General features: G+C 36.4%; 1 protein-coding gene and 1 pseudogene across 2 annotated transcripts in view; one reads left to right on the top strand and one right to left on the bottom strand.

Annotated features, from left to right (window-relative positions):
* Nucleotides 1–23,573, top strand: part of MDGA2 (MAM domain containing glycosylphosphatidylinositol anchor 2) — an 860,340-nt gene that overhangs the window by 397,024 nt on the left and 439,743 nt on the right. The window lies entirely within an intron of this gene.
* LOC121031718 (60S ribosomal protein L26-like) lies at nt 3,545–4,019 on the bottom strand (annotated as a pseudogene).

Below are 23,573 nucleotides of genomic sequence, written 5' to 3'. Positions count from 1 at the left end.
TGGGGGGAAGATGATGAGTGACAGCTAATGGCTATTGGATTTCTTTTACAGGGACAAAAAAATGTTGTAAAATTTGAATTTGGTGGTGGTTGCATGGCCAAACATGAAATTGTTACTTTTAAATGAGTGGATTGTATAGTATGTTAATTATACCTCAATAATTATCTTAATAAAGCTGTTTTTAAAAGCCCTGAACCTAAAGGTTATCTTATAGAAAAAAATTTCCTGAGGGGCTCCTGGTTGGCTTAGTCAATGGAGCATGGGACTCTGGATCTCAGAGTTCTGTCTTTGAGCCCCACATTGGGTGTAGAGATTACTTAAAAATAAAATATTTTAAAAAAATAGAGCTACCCTATAATCCAGCAAATGCATTGCTAGGTATTTACCCAAAGTATACAAAAATGCAAAATTGAAGGGGTATATGCACACTGATGTTTATAGCCATAATACCAGCAATAGCCAAAGTACAGAAAAAGCCCAGACATCCATTGACTGAATGAATGAAGAGGAGGTGGTATATATACAGAATGGAACATTATTCACCCATCAAAAAGAATGCATTCTTGCCATTTTCAATGATGTGGATAGAGCTAGAGTGTATTATGCTAAGTGAAATAAGTTAGAGCAAGACAAATATCAAATGGTTTCACTCATGCATGGAATTTAAGAAACAAAACAGAACATATGGGAGGGGAATGTATGGGAAATAAACCATAAGAGACTCTTAACTATAGAGAACAAACTGAGGGTTTATGGAGGGAGGTGGTGGGGGATGGGCTTTAAGGAGGGCACTTGTGATAAGCTCTGGGTATTGTATGTAAGCGATGAACCACTGAATTCTACTCTTGAAACCAATATTGCACTGTTAACTAGAATTGAAACAAAAATTTGAAGAAAAAATAAAACCTTTTAAAAAAAGAAAAAGAAAACGATTTCCTGAAACCTCAGTTTGAGCTCAGTGCCCTTTTTTGGGTTGCTGGTGGATATACTATGTTCACAGCCATATTGCATGAAAATTCTTCATATAGCTGGCTCTATCACTAAACTAAAAGTTCCTCAGAAATGAATTCTTCTCCATCTCTTCCTCCTCTTCCTCCTCCTCCTCCTCCTCCTCCTCCTCCTCCTCCTCCTCCTCCTTTACTTCCTCCTCCTCTACTTCTTCCTCTCCCTCCTGCCTCTCTTCCTTCTCCTTCTCCTTCTCCTCCTCCTCTTCCTCATCTTCTTCCTATCATTATGTTGCAGAGTCTAGGGTAGTTTCTTTTGTATAGGAAACAAGCAGCTGAACTTAACTATATTATTCCTTTTTTTCAAAAAAATTTTAAGCCTTACTCATTTTTCAGAGACAGTGTGAGTGGGGGAGGGGCAAAGAGAGAGGGAGACACAGAATTTGAGGCAGTCTCCAGGGTCTGACCTGTCAGCACAGAGCCTAACACAGGGCTTGAACTTGAGATCATGACCGGAGTTGAAGTAGGACGCTTAACCACCTGAACCACCCAGGCATCCCTTAACTATATTATTCCTTACATTCATACAGCCTTTTGAGGCTATTTCAAAATTTTATAATATTGACACCAATTTTAAAATGGTTAGAGACAAGAAAAATCCCTCCCAAAATGTTAGAAAATGCTATGTGCATTTTTTCTTTCTTTTTATTTTTTTTATGGGGGAATGTTTTGCCTTAAAATTGTAGATGATAAAGACAAAATACAAGAGCATATAATCAATATTTGCATACAAAAAGCACAGCGTGTACAGGGCCATTAACATGATTTTATGAAGGACAGATCAGATCTGAATCATTTTACTTTCTTCTCATAACATATACCTTATAAATTTAAAAACCTTGATTATTGTATCTTTTGTTAAAGCACCATTAAGCTTTTCAAACACTGTTAATTTGCTCTGACTTTTCCTTGCCTCGGTGTACTTCAGAGAAAGAGGTGGATGGAACCACTAAAACCCTGCTACTCAAGTATTATTATATGGTTTTACTAAGAGACTTCATTGTTATTCTAGTTTCATTAATAACACCGGAATATAATTTGATGCAGGATTTGACGACAGCTTTAAGTAACAATTATTAATTGGTTTTATATTCAAAATTATGTTTGAAGAAAATGTAAGTCCCTTACCTTCGGTTATTTTCAAGATTTTTTGAACTGAACTGTTTCTTGGCCAAAATCTTATTCAAAATCCAGTATATAAATCATGTAAGAACAGAGTCACTCTGCTAATTAGAGATTGAAAAAGAGGGTCAAGAGACCCAACCTCTAGCCACAGTTGTCCCCTAGGGTGCCTCTAAAGATTGCTTAAGTTTCCTTAGAGTAAAAATTTCTGCTTTAGTTAGGTAGAAAGTAGGTCTATGCATCTCCCTGCAGCTGGGAATTATGGTTTTTATAGTAACCAATTACCTTGAACCAAGTGAAGTTAATGGCATTTTGCTAACCGATTAGCAAACATTGGAAACCACCTCATATGCATATTGTTTTATATAGACATTTTAACAGAAAGGCATTATTAGGCTAACTCTATGATAACACACTGGGGTGATGGAAATAGCTATGAAATGGGTTGCATGTAATGTTACTAGTAATATTCAAAGTGCCAATCTTTGCAAATGTTTTACTTGAAAATGAAGAAAATTCAAGGTTATTTCTATTAAATCATTGCTATTCCTTTTGCTCTCCTTCACTAAAAGGCCTAATTGGAGAACAGAGAAGTCAAGAAACAGCTGGCATGGGGCTTGCTTATAACCCAGATAAGACTTCAGGAGTGGGGGAAAGGAGTGAACAGTGTCATCCACTTCTGATCTTCATCTCCCTCCCAACCTCTGTCTCTTTCCTCTTCTGGATCACATGCTTGGGTATCTGGGTAGGTCTGCCATTCACCCACAATGGAAGGTCTTCCACAAGACCTTTAGTTTTCATCTCAGTTTTCATGTCTAAGTAATTTAAATTGTGTTGCCTTCCTTATGAGGTATGCATACAGTCCATGGAAAGCACTTAGCACAGTGTATAGCTTGTAGTTAGGGTTCATTGAATAGTAATGATTCATCTTTCACTTAACTGTTTTCTCTCCCTTCTTTCTCCTTTACTTCCTTAAATTTCACTTTAACATTCACTGTATTTATTTATACTTATTGAAGAAAAAAATGCAAGGAGTTTTTGTTTCACTTTTCAAAGTTTTGGTTTGGGTGTGTTTCAATTTATGAAGAGAAAAACGTACAATTGTGTATGTAACTTAGAAGAACAAAGCATTGTTACTCATGAATCTCTAGGCTATAAAGTCTGGGGATGCACAAAATAGCAAAAATATCCACACTAACAAACAGTGATTTTTCAGTTAACATTCAGGACACTGTGACTCACTAAGTGTGAAGTCCTAGATTAAGCAATTTTTCTAAGACTCGGTCAGCCTTAATGGAGAAAGAAAATTATTTTAGAAACCCAGGGGAAAATAAGGAATGAATATTTGCTGGGGGGAATTATTTCTAAGGAAAACTTTATTAATAATTAAGTTATTTATAATTTTAATAAGTTTTTTCCATTTTAACAGTTTTTATTTAAAGTCGTTTATAAGATTCCTTTCTTCCTGCATCTTCTCAATTGTTTCTTCCTTCTATCTGCCCTTTTCCTTTGCTTCCTGATGAGATATGGCTTTATGTTCAAGGATATGTTAGTGGTCTTTGTCCAGTTTTAGCCTACTGATAACCACCTTGCTAGAGGGATGCCCAGGGATCAGTTGCACCAGTGGCCTTCTCTTGCTGTATTCATTCAGTGTAGATAATGTATTTCTTTCTGTAAATGTGGGCTACTTTGCCAATTTGCTGACCTTGGTATAGTCCTCACACAACCTGTACTTCCTTATCCTTTTGGGTGGGCATGGATCAAATGTTGTACTTCCGTCTCAGCTCTTTGTAAAGAGAAGATATAGTCTTTACTGTGAGTGTGGGAAGGTACATTGGAATGCCTTTTATGATTCTTGTTCCAGTTGGAAGTCACAAAGGGATTGCACTTCATTTTGGCCACTGATGTCCAGCAATGGCTGCAACAGTGAAGAGAAATTTTAATGTTTTAAAGAATTATCTTCTGATGTTATTGGTGTTGCTCTTTCTAAAGGGAGAAGGTAACAGTCTCTTCAGCGTATGTGATTTATGTAAAATCAGGAGGTTGTGTAACCAGTCACAGGGCTGGGATGGGAATTCTGACTTGATCATTCGTACTGCTACTTGATGCCTCTTAATAGGGTCTTCTCAAAATTCTGTGTATTTTTCCAGGTTCTACTTATACTCACTTCTCATCCTCTTCCCTAGAGGGACCCTTTGCAAAAAGGCCTAGAACCACATCTTAGACTTTTCAGTTTCATCCATATTTCCCTGATTTTCTTTTTCAATCACATAAGCTTTTAGATAGTGAGCCCACAGACTTGCTCACACAATTTCCTGTGCTTTTGGAGGTATTTTCTTTTCAAAATTGGTCGGGGGAGGGCAGTGTGGGAAGGGGGATAGAATTACGTTAGTTATTACTAAGTGTATTTAAATGATAAAAATAAAAGGAAGAAAGGGATTCAGAGATGAAGACATTGCTACTATCAGTGGAGTGATGATTAGAATGGGAGTTGAGCCAAGCCTTTGGGGGAAGGAGAATGTTAATGGTATGGATATTGAGATCTGGAACCATTTAAGCTCCTCTCTCTGATAGGGAGGATATCCACGCTTGCACTGGCTCCTGTCAGAGATATGCCTTCACTTCCAAAGTGAGGAATCCCACACAGGAAAGAAGATGGTAAAGATGGAGTAACCTCTTTACCTCAAGAAACCTTTAATCTGGCTAAATATAGATTTTCTCCACATAATTACGGTAGCAGAAGCTATTTTGAGTAAAAAAAAATCTGCCTGGTTTTGAAAATAAAGTCAAGATATGTATCTTCCCTAGACATTTCTATTATTTGGGGTGTATATTTACACAAACTCACATAGACACATATATGCAATCTTTCCCAAGCGTAATTACATATATGCTAATGTACTAATTTGTAGTTTTAAATATATATAATTTGTAGTTTTCTCGCAGTGGTGAGCATCCCCCTGTAAAATATTTAAGTTGTTTGGTGTTTTTCCACCACTAGATTTTGTCCTAAAAACACGGTGAAAGGACTTCATCATATCTCACTTCTCATCCTGGGCCATCTTGTCATTTGTGACACATAAAACAAGAATAGATATAAAATAGTATCATAATTCCCTTTCCCCATTAACAATAATCTATGTGCTTTGAATATATTTGACTTTTTAAAATTTTATATTTCCTGGGCCTGTTAAATTATAGCAATGAAGGCTCTTTTCTCTCTGATTTTATAAATGGCGTATGCCCATGTTACCAACATGAATATTAATGCTTCTCTTCTCAGTTATGCCTCTTTAACATGATGGTACTCCCTAGTTTATGTAACCACTTAGTCTGTTCTATTAGGGAAAATCAGGATTGCCTATACACGTGATAGAAAATTCTCAACCTCTGGAAAGAGAGTAGAAAAAAAATTACATGGCCTTTTTTTAGAGCACGACTAACCTCAATATAGTGTTTAAGTGTCTAATATTGCTTAATGGAAAAATCCATGGTACAGTTCAAACTAAATGAAATAATGATGTAAGTTAGGGTGCTCCTTCAAACAGCATCTTAAGTAGATACTTAATGTACTTCTGAGTTCAACCCCACAGCAGCCGTGCAGCCTGAGAGCCGGTTATGGGATTTCATATTCCTTTAATGGAGATGGCCCCATGCCGGGCTTTTACTTTTCCAACTGTGGCAGTAATAGTTAGTAATCAAGTCATAATGGAATAATCACAACTACAGGGAAATGCTGGCTGATGTAATAGGTTGCAAGGAGAAAAAATATTGGTGTTTTTCCAAACGTTATTCCATCTGCCTTTTTGTTGTGTGTTGAAAGAATCTAGGTTTATAGGTGAAAACAGCCCCTCAAAAGTACCTGCACAGATAAATTTGTATCATTTGCTGAATCCTAGTGAATTTATTTTTTTCATCAGTGTACTCACAAAGAGTCACACACTTAGGAATGCTATGTTGAAATCTGAAAAGTGTGCTCTGAGCAAGAGCCAGGACATCTCTAATTCTAGAGGCCCTCACATATTTAACTTATATTTTAATGAAACAGACATCAATAGCACACTTTTGTTCTGTATCTTGTAGTTCTCTGACCTCTTCCAAAAACGGTTTCAATTTTCATTAAAGAAAATGCTACTTGCTGCTTAGAGAAAGTTCTTTCTACTGCTTATTAGGTTCTGGTCCCCAAAATGATCTCAGTGAAGGTACAGAGTCCTTTAACTTAGAAATGTAAATTATCCATTCCTTTTGTAAAACCTATCTGGTCCATTCTTTTCATTTTTTGGATAAAGAAACTGGTCCCTGGGAAGTTAACTATCTGTGTGTTCTTTACTTGCAGAGTGATACAAATGAATATAGTTAATGATGATAATAGATCATTTCAAATGGCCTATAGCTTCTCTCTTACAAGAACAAATATATCACATAGCTTATCTGAAGAAAATATTCATGCAAGAGTCCATGAAATCCTACTATATATAGTTGTAGGCACGAGGAATTTTAAGTTGACAGTTGAATAATTAATTGGAACTCAATGGGAGTGTCTGGCAAGAGTAGGAATGGAAGATTAGCTAGCCCCTTAGCCAGAAGAAAGTGCTGGTTCAAAAGCCAGTTGGTAAGACCTTGGCAACTTCCAATTGTCAGAAGTTGGTCACTATGCAAGAGGAAGTTGCAAGACCAGAGCCTGAAGAGATTACAGGGAACAAATAATGAAGAGTTTGGGGAATCCTTTTAAGGACTTTGGGCTTCACTGGAGCCCTCACTGAAATATGTTAATGAAGATATTGATAGAATCAGACTTTACTTTTAGAAAGATCATTCTAACTTCATGCTAAAGAATAACATATATAAAATATATTTGTTTCTGAAGGCAGGTCTGGGTGGGGATGGAGGTAGGGACTTTTGGTGGGTGAGATGTGAGGGTGGGAAGAGTTCTTGAAACATAGATCTTGTTCTTGTTCTTTTCTACAGAGAGTAAGGGCTATTTGCTTTCAGAGCTAGAAGCCTGGCATTAGTCTATGTAACCATTCTTGACTGAACAGGAGACCTGATTTGTTAATGTACAAACCAACTTGTTAACTACAAAATATTTGTTCCTGTTGGACATTTACCCAGTGTCTTGGTCTTGGTCACTGTGCCCATTCTGTAAATCTGGCTAATGATGATGATAGAGCCTGGGGATACAGAGGATAGTTGCAAGATGGAAGGAGTGGAAACCAAGAAGGAGATTCTTAGAGATTCCTGGGACAAAGATGTTGGTGGCCTGGACTAGGGTAGTGGCAGTAGAGAGGAACAAAGTTGAGACTTCTTTTAGAAATATAGCCTATTGATTTAGTGATAAGTAACTGTAAATGGTTAAAGACTGCACAACATCAAATAAGTTTAGGGTTTTTGGTTGGAACACAGGGGGATGGAGTACAAGTGACATAGGGATCATAGGTGTGATAAACATAGTGGTATTGAGAAAGGGATTGGGAGTTAGGAAAACTTGGGTTTAAGTTTTAGCTTTATCCCCAGCATTATTTGGGCTAGTTATTTAGTCTATCTAAACTTCCTGTTGGCTCACCTTTAAAAATGATAACAGAAGTACCGTCCCCATGTGGTCATAAGGATTAAATGAGGTACTATGGATAGCAACCAGAACAGTAGCTTGGAAGAGTGTTTGTTTGCTAATAGTGTTAGTTACAATAATAATAGCAAAGGTTTTTGGAGGGTGAAGATTATGATTTCTGGAGACTTTATGTGGGAGGTATTATGATTTTTGGCTTTATTTTTGAAGGCTTGGAAAGTGCCTAACTAAAAAATATTGAACTACTGTGCTGTTAGGAAGTTGGGCTCATCAGTTTAGTCCGTATTAACATGAAGTGAGAAAAGATTGTACTAACGTCACTGATCCTCACAGGAGTGTTGTGATTTTTCTAGGACTTTCAGAGATTTGCCCAGCCATTTTGTTTTTTAAACAACGTATCATATCATAAATCAGCCAGTTTAAAGAGAATGTAATTCCCCAAACAAAATCAAACACTGGTTTCCATAGTGATATCAAGTTGATGCCCTGCATTTATTTCCTCCATGAACTTAACAAGAAGATAATAGCACATTCCAACTACCATAAGTAGAAAATATAGCAAACAGTAAAAAAAAATGCACAATGTATTTAGATGGATGTTTAAATATGGATTTAACTTTTATGAAGAGAAGTATAAGCTTAAAGCTTGATTAACTGTCATAGTAGAGGCAATGGTGTATTGGAGCCAGCTCTTAATGGCTTGTAAAAGATGATTGTGAAATACACAGGTCATTAAAAATTAGATGTACTCTTATGATTGAATAAATTATACTAAAACCAAAGGTAATGCATCTTCAAAACTAATGACTTCTTACTTATTTTATCATGTCTTATTATCAATGCTCTTGACATTATTTATGCCTGTTGTATCTGTCTGGTGGAAATGTAACATAATGGTATATTGCATATCTCTTCCTAGCTCTGCATTCAGTGTCATTATATTAGTAATTTGAAATCCACTCTGTTGGAAGTATTTACACCATAGAAATTGGCAAATGTTATATACATCAAGGCTTCTTGTTTTACTTTGCTTTTATTTGGAGAACTGGTGGTCAAACATTTACTGGCTCACTGCTGGACAAAGGCACCTGCTTGAAGGAACATTTAAAACAAAACAATCATAAAATATTGAAGGAAAAATCACAAGTATTTCTTAAAGTTAACCTGAAAGATATTGGCTAGGGGCAAGACAAGGAAAAACACTAATCACTAAGAAAAAATTTTAAATTCTTTGGAATTTCTTTAGAAGACAGAACTCAGAATGTTAAAAACTTAGTTAAGTCCTATGCTGTAGATAAGATGGAGACTCTGTTGGACATCAGATATTTTTTAAAAGGTGCTCTTTCAGCAATGCCAGAGGAAGCCAATTTTAATGCATTCAAAATGCTTTGAAAATGTTGAAAATTGCAGTTAACCCCTTTTTTAACCTATTTGTAAGAAAGAATTATGAATTTTAATAATAGTTGTTTTATTGGTTTTTGTTCACTACCTTTTTGATGGTGATGTCTAAAAAGACATGATAATTTGCAGTGATTTGAGCAGAGAAGTGAAGATTTCTTAGTGAAGTAGTTTTCAGTAAGACATGAGTTTTTATATAGAGATGTGACTCAGAAGTAAAAAATATTGGGGAAGTATGCAGAAATAGGACCTCTCTGCTCCTTGAAAACAATTATGGTTATTAAATTATTCTCCAAGGACATCTTGACTTAAAGAGCTTGCTTCTCTGTTTTCTTCATGGGTTCAAGGGATGGTAATAATGTTAAGTTCTGTGAAATAAACAGTATTTTGAGTCTCTCACTTTAGATAAATTTGTTACAAAATGAAACATGACTTTGAGACCTTATGTGACTTCCACGAAGGCAGGCTGGCTTGGTCACAAGTTAGTGCTTCTTAAGGTTTTTTAACTCAAGGTTATATTGTTATTTTTCTTTATAAAGGAGAAAAAGAGACATCATGACCAATGGCAAATCATAAAACTCAGGATCAGGTGAATTCACTGTCAGTTGTAATTTAAAGAATGGCTTACAACACAGGCCATAAGTTGATATTCAGACAAATACAAGGTAAACGTGAATGTTTTTGCTGTACTGTGATCACTCCAATGACATGAGTCGGGGAGTTGGCCTAAGAGGGGATTGATACAGTTCTAGTGAATTTGTTGGAGCTTTCTAGCACCTTTGCCTGTGATGACAACCATAGCAATAGTCTTAAATATAGGGCATGGTCAGTCATTCCATCCCGTAAGACTTTTTAATGAGGACCTCACTGAAACAGTAAAAACCAGTTGTGGATCAGAGATCTTTCTAATACAAATGAGGACCTCTCACAAGAAAGTATAAATCAATTATGCATTGAGAGGGGCTTGAAAAATATTGCTACATACCACTATTTAACTGTGCTTGCCTATTATTCTTTGGCAGTTACCCCGATGAGATTATGAGACTGGAGGAGGAAAAATAAACTTTGTAATTTGAATCAATGAAACTAAATAAATCTTGATTCTTTAAGTTCTAAATGTTAAGACTATGTAGTATCACTTCTTTATGATTAACTTATAGGAATTTAAGTCAGGCATATCTGAGTACCTGGGATCTCACCAGGAGGATACAGCCTGGCTAGCAGACAGGCAAGTGCCATATAGGGAGGGATTATACTGGTAAATTTGCCTCCATCCATTGTCTGCCCCATAGCCTGGTAGGCCAAACTCAAACTTTTCAGTGAACTTGGGAGACTGACTCATGCCAAAAAAGACTGCAATAATTTTAAGTTTACAAGCAGAATTTGTCTGTTTGTTTATTATGAGAAATGTAACTACTAAGGAGGTAGTTCCATTCTTTGCCTAGAATATTCTTCCCTTGTTAGAAAGCTCTAAGGAAAGCCAAATTTTTAATCAAGCCAAATTCAATGTTAAATGATGTTAGGTTTCAAAAATCTGTCCTGTTCATGTGTGTGTGTGTGTGTGTGTGTGTGTGTGTGTGTGAAGTCCAAGATACCAGATACTGTCAGGACAAATATTAGTACCTTTTTGTCTTAGCTTTCCTGGTCATTGCTTGACCAGGGACTGTCATCTTCATCTTTTGACTGTACTTTGTGTAAAATTTCCCCTGTTAAACTTCTGTCCTCCAGACTGTTGGTCAAAGGTGTCATTGTGGAAGCAAATTCTTGGAGCAAGCAAGGAAAATATTAGAATTTCCATAAGTGCTTATCTTCATCATTCTCCTATTTATATATATTATGTACATAATATATAATATATAATGATAATTTAAATGGTATATAATGAAAAGTATGTATTGAAGGGCTTTAAATTCATTAGCTCATTTGATGTTTAGAATAGCCTTGTGAGACAACATACCTATGATGCCCAGATAGTACCTAATTTGTCCAGAGTAGAGGAGCTGAGATTCAAACCCAGGATGTCTGACTCCACATTCTATGCTCTCAACCAGTATACCATGCCACTTTTCCAAAGTCTTCCCTAAGTGTAATTTATACATGAATGAATTCATAGATGTTAGTGAATAATATTCATTGATAGGGCTGTACAAGTGAATCATTCTGTAAATCTCAAACTGTCCTTTCTGATTTGGGAGGGTTTTTTTTCACATGTCTTTGAATATACTGTGTTCTGATCTGCTTCTTGTGTGCTGGTTTTGTAATTGAAACGTCTGTGGGCAGTTATAGCTTACTGTTTACACCCATCCCCATGTGCGTCCATGTTCTTGAAATGATTTCCTGGCATCACCTTTAATAATATTCAGGTCATTCTGGCAACACTTACTGTCACAGATTTAATGAATGTTTCTTTCTTCCTAACTAATTCAAAGACCAGAGAACTCTCTACTCAGCTTGTTTAATGTACAAAATAATTCTCTGTAAGAGTGTGCGGTATAGCACTTTCCTCATGAGTTTCTGGTTTAGTTTACTCTCATTCGTCTCCATCGCAGAGGTAGGCTCAGAAGGCAAGGAGGCATCCTTCAAGGAGAGAGGTTAGTTTCTTTCATCTGAACATGGCAAGCACCCAGATGCTTGAACATATGCAACAGACCAAGAGTAATTCAGAAAATAACATCGAGTGTAAGGGGGGAAAAACCTCTTTTTTGAAGTGAGATTCTTTCTAAAGGTATTTTTGCTACTGTACTTGGCAACTTGTTAATAAAAATATTACTTGGGCTATTTTAGTTCGTCTCCATACTTATGTGATGTAGCACTGTGACTTAGGCCATCTGTTTTAACATCTTATGTCATTCTTTGCTGCTTTTAGCAGATGACTCTTTCAGACAACAGTTCATGAAACTTGATCCTCTCTTCCTTACTGCATCACACCTTTTTTTCTTTGTTAAAATCTTCTGGATATCCCCAAGGTGACTCTGTAAGACATACTTGACCATGTGTGTTGATATTAAAACAGGAGATAGTTAATAAGATGGAGACCACGTGGTTGTAAAACATTTTGGCTAACTAGCAATTTTTACATTCCAATTTGATGTTTTTTGCTTCATTTTATTTAAATCCTGAACTTAGAATTTTAATGAGCCTGAGGAATATCGTAGGCAGAAGGCATCAATAATATGCTACAAATTTCAAGAGTGGCTGATTAATATGTCCTTTTAACTATGTTTCTCCAAACCCTCTTAAGCCTGCATGCTTTCACTGTCATCGCTATGTGATATGACATTGAAGTAATTTGCTTTTGCTTAACTTTTATGCCATTCTTGTCCATATTATTAACTCAGTGGGCTGGGATGCTAATAACTTTAAATAGCCCATTGGTTGTCATGGCAACTGATATTAAAGTTAAATATAAGTCTGTCTCTTAGATTTCACATTTAAACCATTGCTGGAATTTGCATTCTTTAGGAACTCTATGGACTGACCATAGGACTTTATACAAAGGGGACCTTGAAAATGTAGGTTTGAATTAGGATTTGATTCAGTGACATCTGTTTTCAGCTCTCAGCTTATGCTTTGTTCAGATTCAGCCCAGTTCCATCAGATATGTGTTCAGAGAACCCTAAGAAGGATGCTCACGTATATATTACAGGGGTTATCTAACCAAAAAGTTGTACTTTTCTATATTGTTGCTATTCATTGTGGGCATTTTCCATGCTGGTTTTTGTCTTTTACTTACCTGTGGGATGATTTCTATAAAGTTCCCAAATTGTTTTTAAAATTACACTCTGAGTAGAGAGAAGATAGAGGACACATCCAAGGAAGCTTTGTAGAGATGAGTCCCGGATACAACCTATGCTCTGTCTTGAATGACTCGTGTCCCTCTTATCTAGGGGATTAGTAAAGATTTCACCTCCGGCTTAAAGCCTGATCGTCCTCTTTCAATTGTCTTGTGTCACTCTTTTTCCAAAAATATGTGCACAGCATTGAGCACACAAGATTTCATTATAGTTCTAGGCAATCTCTGAGGGAAAGCTGACTAGATATTAATTTATGTTGCATTAATTTAAATAACCCATTGCTCTCATCCAGACTGTGTAATCTTTCTTTCCAGGTAGTTCAGCTTTCCACATAGCATTATATTTTAGGCTGTGCTATCCTTTTTTTCCCCCTGAAATTAGCATTTTTTTTTCTACCTAGCACCAGTTTGAGGCTGAATGAATTTTCTCCCTTGATCTCTGGAGATGCAGAGTTATTTTCTGTCTAGGCTCCCACCCCCAGCTTCCAGAAGAAAGAACACTCTGTTATCAGCAGCAGCTTATCTGTTGAATATGTATGAAACATCCTAGATGTTGGACAGTCTTGTCAGTCTCTTATATAATAATTTGGTAGTGACATTGAGTCTTCTCCCTTCCCCCATATTTCTTGAACTAGCCCCTTTTTTGTTCTGAATATGCAATATCCTGTTCTGCCCTTGGTTCCCTGTCTTCTCTCTCAGCTTCCTTATTTGCCAGACTTCACTTTCCAATGATAGCAAGGCCTTATTTTCTAAAACCACAGTTTTTAATCAAAGTTCCCACTTTACTCACACACACACACACACACACACACACACACACACACACACACACACTTTTTTTCCCCATGCCTTTCAGTAGAAGCATCTAGCATAGTGTTAAACATGTATCAATAGAATATTAATTCTGTGGGTTGTCCAATAATGTTACAAGGGAAAGGGTTCGGTGTTCAGATATGATTTAGAAAGGCAGAGTTAAACAAGGCAGCCAGGTTTCCTCACCAGAGAACAATAAATATTATGAATCTCTTAAGAGAATAACAAAAGCATTTCTGAAAACATGCCTATCTCATAAACATTTTAGGACCCTCATTTGGGAGATTTCACTTTTTTCTTTCTCCCTTTCTTTCTTTTGCCCTTCCTTCTTTCCTCCCTCCCTTCCTTCCTTCCTTCTTCCTTTCTTTCTTCTCTATTTTTTTTTTCCACAGCAATCATCAAACAAGGGTCTGTGAGTAAAGGAAATAGTCTTAAGGGAATCAATCTAAATATTTTCAACTTCCCTAAAATGGATATACTTGAGACAAGACTGGAGGGATTTGAGGTCTCCCCTCCACTTTCCATGATAATCACTCTTACCCTTTATACAAAAGAAGAAAACAGCACAACACCAATATTTAAATTTCACAGCCTTAATCTTTTAAGTGCCTTACTTCAGGGTCAAAAAAATTCCAAGGCACCAAACAAATAGAAATTAGTCTTGGAGTATAAAGGATGAATGATTTATGTTTGGGTAGTAGATTCTTTCACAACTAAGACAGTTTTCCGTTCTTTTTGCTTTAACAAAATTGGAGATGGGCTTAATGAAATGGTCAGCAGACAAGTTACTGGAAATAATTTTCAGTGATGTAGTGTGGCACTATATATTATTTTTCCCAAAGCTAGAATTTCAAAGAATTAAAATTCTTATATTCATATTTATATGAGCATGTTTCTCCGATTTTAATTAGGAGAATGAAAAATAGAAATAAGTGATGTGAAACCCTTCACTTCATTTTAGCAATAAGTGATGATCATTTAGTATATATGAATTAATTTAGGGGGGAAAGTAGCCTTATTCATTTAAGAGATGCATTTTCAATTAATAATTTTCAAAAAATGTAACATATTTATATTGTTAGATCAGTTATGTACTAATATAATTTTAGTGATGACTCAAATAACTTTAATCTCAACCTCAAAAAATATACTCCATTTCTCCCAAAGGTAATATGAAACATTAATTAGTAAATGACTTTCAAGCATATAAACATATTACCTCAAGATAAAATTCTCTGGAGAAAAGTGGAATGACACATGATTTAAGGAGAACGAGAAATGATATAAAATGTCTGATTATTATGAAGACCATGTTTTCATATTTTAATACATGATATTGATCATCAAATGGTTGTATATTCCATGGATCCATTTTTTGTTTCAATAAGTCACAGCCTTTTATTAAGCAAAAAAAGATCTTACAAAACTTTTTTCATCTCATCTGGAAGATAGATCTTGCTAAATGTATAATATCAAAAATGTTATTGTTAAAAGCAGTTGCTAGAAGGGAAAATAGTGAAAATATAAATGTTCTCTTTTAGTTATGGGTGAATTTATTTAATCTCAAAGTCAGAACTAGCTTTAGTTTGGCAGATTTTAACTTTGGCAGGAAGGTCCAATGTGTACTTAATTTTTTTTTCTGTTTTTCTTTTTTATGTTAAAAAGTTTGAAATTAATGTATAACTCACATACCATACCATTCACCCTTTTAACATGTAGCAATTCAGGGTTTTTTTTTTTTTTAATTTTTTTTTCAACGTATTTATTTATTTTTGGGACAGAGAGAGACAGAGCATAAGCGGGGGAGGGGCAGAGAGAGAGGGAGACACAGAATCGGAAACAGGCTCCAGGCTCCGAGCCATCAGCCCAGAGCCTGACGCGGGGCTCGAACTCCCGGACCGCGAGATCGTGACCTGGCTGAAGCCAGACGCTTAACCGACTGCGCCACCCAGGCGCCCCATGTAGCAATTCAGGGGTTTTAATATCTTCACAATACATGAATCCCTTTAATTGAATGGTATATTCATTTTATTTTCAAATCTCAATAGTTACAATGCATCTTTGCAACTAAGTGTATGAGAATAATGTTAGAAGTTAACCTGAAAATATGTGAGGGGTAACTGGATTTTAAAGTCTTTTAGGAGTTATGTGGACAAAACATGTTTGAAGGCCACAATTCTACTTCACATTCTTGAGGAAGCATTGATCGAAGACTCCAGGTTCTTGTTCTGGCTCTTAGGTTTCCGTGTCCTGCCCTTGTTTTCAGGCTAATTGTCTGTTTCTTGGTAGAGCTCCTGAAGAACTATATAAGGGATTCATTATACAGTTTAGATAACAGGTAATGGATTTAACGTTCAACCATTACAAAAATTGTATTGAGCAACCCTTTGTACCAGGCACGGTTCCAGGCACTGGACAAACCAGCAGTGAATGAAATGACACAAATCCCTGTTCTTACAAATGCACCGATAAGAGGACACAGACAGTGGACAAATATATAAGTAAAATATAAGAGCAGAAGTTATGGAGAGCAGGAAAAAGTCTATTTCAATTTGCAGTAAAATGTTTAGGGGAAGCCTCAGTAAAAAGCTGATATTTGAGCAAATACTTGAAGGGGTATCGGGATATGGCAAAACATTTTTGGAAGAGGACACAGCAAGGACAGCATCCCTGAGATGATATCACACCAGTTGTTAATGAGGAAAAGGTCAGAGTGGCTGGACTGGTGTGAGCTATAAGAGCATAAGAGATGAGATCTGAGAGACAAGCAGGGCAAAAGCCCAGGGTCGTGTTGGCTGTTGAAAGGACATTGCTTTTTATTCTCAGCTGAGAAGTTATTTGGAGTGTTTTCAGCAGAGGAGGGTATATGCTACAAGCCACAGCCAAATAGTGTAAGTTATAACTAAATTTATTTTAAATCTGGGTTTTCTTAACCTGACACTATCCCTAAACAGGTCCTTTTCTCTCCCCGTCTGTACTTTTCTACCCCACTCCTATCTCCTTTATTCTTCTATTTGTTCCCCCACCCTTTCTCTTCTCTTTTTTTCACAGCTCTATCAATATGTCACTAAATGATTTTTTTAATTTGTTACACTTAATAAAAATTTTTGGCATTTTCTCCCAAATTAAACAGCCAATAATAACTTTGAACCCAATCAAATATAATAGAGAAAGAAAATAATCTATTTAAAATCACAATTTTGGGGACACCTGGCTGGCTCAGTTGGTTAAGTGTCTCACTCTTGATTTCAGCTCAAGTTGTGATCTAATGGTTCCTGGGATTGTGCCCCTGCGTGGACTCTACACTGAGCACGGAACTTGCTTGGGAATCTCTCCCCCTCTCTCCCTCCACTCGCACTCACACGCACTTGTGTGCGCTCGCTCTCTCTCTCTCTCTCTCTCTCTCTGAAATAAATAATAGAAAAACAAAATCACAATTAAGTAGAATCACTTCCTTTAATGGAGTGTCAGAATTTCCTTCTAGAGAAATGATCTTTATGTAGCGTAACATCTTTAAGTGTGTAAGGTGAGCTCTTGAATGCCTGGTTTGGTTGAAAGAAAGAAGCAAATAGGTTAACTGTTCTACCAGAGAAATGCACTGAGATTTGCTAGTAAGGGAAACCAGAGAAAAGGAGGAGGAGAGTCAGGTGGACAGAGGGAGAGAGAAAATAGAGAAGGGTCATTGAGCATTATGGGAGGGAGGGCACTGTTGGTAACTATTAGCTACTGATTAACTCTTGGTTACAATGGAGGGAAAGTAGATGAAAGATTTTTGGAGGTATGAGGATTTAATATTTTAGTTTCAGCTGTTTGCTTGTTAATTCTATGATGTCACCACCGTCTCTCTTCCCAGTTGTTCTAAAATTCAGTAGTCTCCTACACATACTCTAGGTGAATCATTTTAACATCCAGTTAAAGGGAATATATAACAGGTTGGTATGGGGCATGGAGAAGAAAATAGCTGTGGGAATGAGATATAAGTGATATCAGTGGTTCAGAAATACCTAGAATTTTGAATTACAAAACCAGTAAGCTAAAATAACCAAGCCTTGAATTTTTGGAAATCTGGAGGTGGACATCAAACTTCTCATTAAACATAGATGGTGGAGGGAGATGGCATGGTAAGGGTCAATTTAATTTTATGTATAACTCTCAGTGGGCAGAATGAACTCAGCTAGCATCTGGACTACAAATACAATATAGTATTTGCTTCCAATAACATGTGCTCTCCAATCTCATTCACCAGACAAGAAGGATTAACATGAGTATGATGCTCAGACACAAAGATAGTGTCCTGGGAACTTTATTTGTGTTAGAACTGCATTGAATGAAGCCAAGAAATGTGATTAATAAGAGATGGTATAACTAGCAGATGCCAAGACGAAAGCTATGCACCTATGAAAACGAATCACTATTTTTAAGTAACAAGGAAAAGATGAAAAATGACATCTCATCCTGTGACAATTGGAGACGTCACCCAAAAGTGAGCATTAAAAAAAAAAAAAAAAAAAAAAAAGAGGAGAAAGGGGATGGAGTATGGAAAAATTCCTGGAGGAGAATGTAGTGAATATCTGCTTTGAGAAGTTCCTGTAGATGATTCAGGTATAGGTCAGATGCCTGGACCTACTCCAGTAGGTACACTCAATAAATACACAAAGCCGCTCGTGTTATCCCCTTGCTTTAATGCACCTGTTGAGCCCACTCCCCGTGGACACATGCTCTGGCCTTTGCTGACAGCTCTTCCTCCATCTCTCATGACTGTGTGTACTGTGTGCTCCAGTCAAACATACTGCTAGGCTCTTCTGTTGACAGGTGGTTTTCCTTCACACTGCCATATTTTGGCTAGGATTTACAATGTATTCTTTGGTAGTCTATAATATCTTTAGTACTTTGGGTGTTTCCACATTTGAAATCTTTGGATGTTTTAATAATTTGGAAACTTCAATAGCATCATAATTTAATAATTTGGAAGGGTCACTATTTGAGTTAAACCTTTGCTCCATGTCTTATTAGCTGAAGACTTATATCAAGTTACTCAATCTCTATAAATCCGTCAGTTTGCCTATCTGTCGCCCACCCTGAAAATTCAGTTCTATATAGTGTTGAAATAATTAAATGAGGTAATACATTTGAGATCAGCTAGCACAGTGTTGAGAAAACAGTGCTTATTAAATAAATGTTTGTTTTCTTAAATGTGCTTAAACTTGAACAGCCATTTTTCAGAGATGATGTACAAATGGCCAACAAGCATAGGAAAAAAGCCCTCATACCACTAATAATCAGAGCAAGTCAAACTACAATGAGATATCACCTCACGCCTATCAGAATGGCTAAAATGAATAACTCAGGAAACAACAGATGTTGGTGAGGTTGTGGAGAAAGGGGATCCCTCTTATACTCTTGGTGGGAATGCAAACCAGTGCAGCCACTCTGAAAAACAGTATGGAGGTTCCTCAAAAAGTTAAAAATATAAGTACCCTACAGTCCAGCAATTACACTATTAGGTATATACTGAAAGTACACAAAAATACTGATTCGGAAGGACACATGCACCCCGATGTTTATAGCAGCATTATCAGCAATAACCAAACTATGGAAAGAGCCCAAATGTCCATCAAGTGATGAATTGATAAAGAGGATGTATATATGTATACAATGGAATATTACTCAGCCATTAAAAAGAATGAAATCTTGCCATTTGCAACATTGTGGACGGAGCTAATGGACAACATTGTGGACTTAAGGCTAAGTGAAATAAGTCAGTCAGAGAAAGACAAATACCATGTGATTTTATTCATATGTGAAAATTAAGAAACAAATGAACAAAGGGGAATAAAAAAGGAAAGATGCAAACCATAAAATAGGCTCTTAACTATAGAAAACAAACTGAAAGTTGCAGGAGGGGAGTTGGGCAGGGGGATGGGTTAAATGTCTGATGGGTATTAAGGAGGGCACTGGTTGGGATGGGTACTAGGTGTTTTAAGTGATGAATCACTCAATTCTACACCTGAAACTAGTATAACACTGTATGTTAACTAATTGGACTTTAAATAAGAACTTGAAGCTAAACAAAACAAAACAAAACAAAACAAACGTCCATATATCCGTTAGGATGACTGCTATCTAAAAAACAGAAAAAACAGGAATTTGCGTGGATGTGGAGAAATTGGAACCCTTATGCACTGTTGATGGGAACGTAAAATGACGCAGCCCCTATGGAAAACAGTTTGGAGAGTTAATCAAAAATTAAAAATCTCATTTCTGTGTGTGTATTCATAACAATGAAAGCAGGATCTCAAAGAGGTTTTTGCACACCCATGTTCATAGCTGCAGTATTCACCATACCCAAGAAGTGGAGGAACCCAAGTGTCCAGGAACAGATGAATGGATAAACAAAATGTGGTACAAAGAGTGGAATACTATTCATTCCTATAAAACAAAGAAAAGCTCGCCATATCCTACAACATGAATGAAATTGCAGGACATGATGCTAAGTGAAATAAGCCAGTCACATAAAGGTGAATACTATATGATTCCACTGATATGAGTAATCAAAATCCTAGAAACACAAAATAGAACAAAGGTTGCCAGGGGCTAGGAAGAGAAATGAATGGGGAGTTGTTGTTTAATGGGTAGGTAGCTTCAGTTTTGCAAGATGAAAATGTTCTGGAGATTGGTTGCACAGCAATGTGATCTTGCTTACCACCATTGAACTGTACAATTAAACATGTTTAAGAGGATTTAAAAAAAAAAAAAAAGGTCACTGAAGAAACAATTGTTTTTTTTTTTCCTTTTATTGAGACTTCACTGTTACTTTGTCCTTTTCCTAATCCCTTTGAGAATTCCTTCCAGTCCTTATTAGCAATTGTCTAATAAAGAGCTGCTGTCTTTCTCGCAAGAATGTATGCTCCTTGAAGACAGAATCAAAGTCCTGTTTCCCTCTGCATGTGCACAGTTTGCAAATGAGTGACCTGTAACAGATGCCTAACATATCCTGATGATTATATGAATGAGTAAAGAAGAAAATCATCAGCCATTTGCTATATCGGCCATCAACTCAACCCAGCTTAAAAAAAAAAAGAGGTAAATTGGGAACAAAACACAACCTAGTGAAACTGCTTCAAGGTTCTGAGACATCATGTTCCTTGGACAGCAGGCCATACAGTGCCAGTATGAGTGTACTTTTCATTCATTGTTTTGTAGATAGGAGAGACTTTAACGTTGATTTTCATGAGTGTTACTCACAGGTGGCTGAGCTCAAGTAGCAAGTTATTTTCTCAATTTCATAAAATAAAGAAAAGCTGCCAAGGAAGTATTGACTGGGATATTGTCCATATGTTAGAATTTTTCCTATTTCAGGCATTTGTTTTTCATAAGATATTCCTATTAGAAAGTGTTTTTTTTCCTTGAAAATTGCAATATGTAACATGTCACATGTAAATATTATTTTCTTCTTTTATTAAGACATCACCCTCACCTTGTCCTTCTTATCACCCTTTTGGTAACTGTTGCTGTATTCTAACATACAGATAAGTTTAGCATCTTGATATACATCAAGCTTTGGATTGAAGTTGTCACTTCCAAACTGTGCTCCTGTTAACAGTCAAGTTTATCACCAAAATGGAATAATGCTGTTGTGTCTCAATTTGCCCCCCAAACACAATGTTAACAGGTTAAATTTTCTTAATTCTACACATTTCTTCCATAAATAATTTTAAACCTTTATTGCCTATCACTGGCTGACTCGATTAGGAAAACATGAATAGCTATCCCAAAATAATACAAATGTGCAAGATTATGATTAAATATTTTCCTTGTCGCTTTTTGTAACAAGACCTGTGAATGTATGCTGTCATTGCATTTTATGTGAAAACACTGATGTCTTCCACATCTAAATATATCACAATCTTTTCTGTTCTGAAAGTGGTCTGCCTGAATAAGTTTGAAAATGTATTTATTGTAAGAATATCTTATTTTTAACAGTTTCCCTACTTCATGAGATTCTTATATTTAGGATTATAGATTGTCTAATCTTTCTCTTTTCTTTTCATCAATGCAAGCTCCCTTCTCCTCCTTCTTTTTCTGTGTAAAAGGGCCTGAACAAGTTAAAACTGATACCTTTACAGATCTGGATTGAGAAGGAGGTCATGTGGGTCATGGAGATGGAGAAAGTAGATAGAATGACTGGGGTGAAGGAAAGGCAGTGCTGAGGGGTGGCTCTGGAGGGCTATACTCACTTCCCCTATTTCCAATAGCCCCTTCCCTTCCAACCACCATAAATTAAAATGATTAATAGTAACAATAATAGAAGTCAATAACAAGAGAAATCACCCTGTTATGAGTCAGGTATTACTATTTTTCCTGTTTTCTAGATGAAACTAACTCAAAGAAATGTTAAAGTACTTGTTTGGGGTCCTGTACTAACAAATGGAAATGACTGAAATTAAACCCAGGTAGCCTTTTTTTTATATTGATTGTTTGCCTGAAGTTGTGTGTGTGTGTATGTTTTAAGTAAGTAAGTATTATTTTGTCTTGAGTGATACGGCTTTATTTCCAAACATCTTCACACTAGTTTCTATGCAAATGCGGAAGTCTGAATGCATCACCGAGCACCTAAATATCTTGGTGTGCTTTGTGTGAAAACAATAAACAAATAATGTTTACTTATAGTCGCCATGTTTTTACTGACAGAAAATTACAGTGTAAGATTGACATGATGTTTTATTATCTTCAGAATAACAACGCTGAGGTATGGCATGTATGCTTCAGGGCTAGTGAGTCATAGTGCATAAAACTCCGTATTCCTCTCATTCATGTAATCAGTATTATTGAATGGCTACAATGTAAGGAGAGGGAATCTCACAGTGCAAAAGACAGAAGCTTACATTGTAGTACAGGAGACAATGGATAATGAGCACATAAAATGGATGAAGAGTTGTCATGGCTGTAAGTGGGAGGGAGTGAAGGATGAGGAAATGAGGTAGAGAGGGGTGGGTAGGGACAGTGGTACTATTCCAACTGGGATGGTCAAAGGAGACTTTCAGAGATAGTGATACCTTGCTGAGACCTAAATGATGAGAAATTGCTGAGCCCTGTGAAGATCTTGGTGGTGTATAAGAGGCAAGAGGTTGAAGGGAAACTACAGATAGATGAGCAAGTAGGCAGAATGGCCCCCTGGCAGGGACCAGCATGAAGAATTCTAAGAACAGAAAAGTATATATATATATATATGAAAACAAAAGGTGCTATTAGCACTTTAAAGGTCCATAACAGGTAGGAGTAATGGGAAGAGTGTACTTAATATATCTTGATATGTGTTTAAATGTTATTTTTCTTTCTTGTTGTGTGAAGAATGGAGCATAGGAGAAGAAAGAAAGCAACACCATCTGTTAACAGGCAATTGATACATTTCAGATGAGGTAATAGTGGCAGCCTAGATTGTGGGGATATCAGCTGAGATGTTACAAAATGGTGAGATTGGGATATGTTTTGGAGGTTGAATGAGCAGGGATTGCCGAGAGGTTCAAGAAAATCATCAAAAAATGACTCCTATGATTTTGTAATTTAACTGGATATTTGGGCCATTAAAAAAAAATAGCCAGCAAGGTTGGGCACTTTTTGGAAGATCTTAGTTTTCAGCTCAGCCATTGCTACTTAGTTTACTGTAACCTAGAAAAGGTCATTTAACCTTTTTCTTTCTCCCAACGTAGGGCTTGAACTCAACTCCTAGATGAAGAGTCGCATGCTAATTTATTGCAATATTAGTTTCCCTAAGTACAAAGTGAGGGAACTCTTAGTACACCAGATTGTATTGATGATGAAATGAGCTGATATTTATGAAAATACTTAGGACAGTTTGAAGCATATACTTGGTGCT

This window comes from Herpailurus yagouaroundi, unplaced genomic scaffold, assembly GCF_014898765.1.
Source record: "Herpailurus yagouaroundi ecotype Mexico unplaced genomic scaffold, PumYag 141, whole genome shotgun sequence".
NCBI lineage: Eukaryota > Metazoa > Chordata > Mammalia > Carnivora > Felidae > Herpailurus > Herpailurus yagouaroundi.
This window is presented reverse-complemented; position numbering and strand designations above follow the sequence as displayed.